Source organism: Nematolebias whitei, chromosome 2 (genome assembly GCF_014905685.2).
Source record: "Nematolebias whitei isolate Nwh7 chromosome 2, NemWhi1, whole genome shotgun sequence".
Taxonomy (NCBI): Eukaryota; Metazoa; Chordata; class Actinopteri; order Cyprinodontiformes; family Rivulidae; genus Nematolebias; species Nematolebias whitei.
This window is the reverse complement of record NC_056499.1, coordinates 28,995,141-28,996,984: the sequence shown is the minus strand read 5'-3', so window position 1 is coordinate 28,996,984 and position 1,844 is coordinate 28,995,141.

Here is a 1,844-nt window from a genome sequence, read left to right as displayed (position 1 = left end):
TCTCATAGTTATGACTTTGAAAGTCAAAAATTTTGATTTTGTATCTCATAATTATGACGCTGAAAGTCGAAATTTTGATTTTGAATCAAATAATAATGACTTTGAAAGTCAAAATTATGACAGTATCTCATAATTATGACTTTGAAGTTGAAGTTATGACTTTGAGTCTCATAGTTATTTGAAAGTCAAAATTATGACGGTATCTCATAATTATGAGTTTGAAGTTAAAGTTATGACTTTGAATTTCATAATTATGACTTTGAAAGTCAAAAATTTTGATTTTGTATCTCATAATTATGACGCTGAAAGTTGAAACTTTGACTTTGTATCTCGTCATAATGACTTTGAAAGTCAAAATTATGAAGTTGAAAGTCAAAATTTTGATTTTGTATCTCGTCATAATGACTTTGAAAGTCAAAATTATGAAGTTGAAAGTCAAAATTTTGATTTTGTATCTCGTCATAATGACTTTGAAAGTCAAAATTATGATATCCTGATGCATGCTCAATAATCCAGGTAGAAAAATCCAAAAAAGTTCAATCTGGTCCTCTGGACATTCAAAAAAACAAAAAACAAAACAAAGCAAAAAAATCTAGAAACGTTTCGTCTCTCATCCAAGAGACTTCCTCAGTCTGAGGTGCTGTATTCCGCTCAGTCTCTTAAATAGCACCTTCTCAGAGTGGATCAACCAGTTTGCTGCTGACAACCAAAACCAGCTGATCACATGGTCAAGAAGGACCATCAGCCTAACAATGGGTCATTAGCACACTGATGGCTGTTTACTACTCACAGAGGGCTAAGTGATACTAGCAATCACAGCATTGTAAGAGGGGGACAGTTGAACCCGGAGGCCTCCACCCCTGTTTAATGATGGACGATTTCTTTTCACAAAGTTTGCCTCCTTTACTCCTCTCTCAAACCATCGTTCCTCTCTGTCCAGGATGTGAACATCTTCATCCCTGAAAGAGTGACCGCTGGCCTGGAGATGAGTGTAGACCGCAGAGTCCTGGCCTGATGATGTTGATCTTCTGTGCTGGGCCATCCTTTTGGCCAGTGGCTGTTTAGTTTCCCCGATGTAAGACTGATCACAGCCCTCCTGACACTGAACAGCATACACAACATTACTCTGTTTGTGCCGGGGGACTGGATCTTTGGGATGAACCAGTTTTTGCCGTAATGTATTTTGGGGTTTAAAAGCCACTGGGACGTTATGTTTAGAAAATAAACGTCTCAGTTTCTCTGATACTCCCTCAACATATGGAATGACCACTGGTCTGGGTCTGGGTTCCTCCTTTTCACCTGATGGCTGACTGGAGTCCTGTTTGGGTTTCTTCTCTGCTTTCAGGAAGGCCCAGTTAGGATATCCACATTGCTCTAGAGCCTGCCTTATGTGGGATTTCTCCTTCTGCCTGGCTCCCGAGCTAGTGGGGACGCTGTCTGCTCTGTGGTACAGAGTCCTGATGACTCCTAACTTGTGCTCCAAAGGGTGATGAGAGTCAAACTGCAAATACTGGTCTGTGTGGGTGGGTTTGCGGTACACCTCGGTTTGCAAATGTCCTCTATCAGAGACTGAGACCTCACAGTCCAAGAAAGCCAACCTGCCATTTTTTACATCTTCTCGTGTGAACTTGATGTATTTATCCACAGAGTTGATGTGGTCAGTAAAATGTTGGACTTCCTGAGATTTGATTTTAACCCAGGTGTCGTCAACATACCTGAACCAATGACTTGGTGGTGTCCCTGAAAAGGATGTCAAGGCTCTCTTTTCTACCTCCTCCATGTACAGGTTGGCAACAATAGGAGAAACTGGAGACCCCATAGCACACCCATGTTTCTGCCTATAA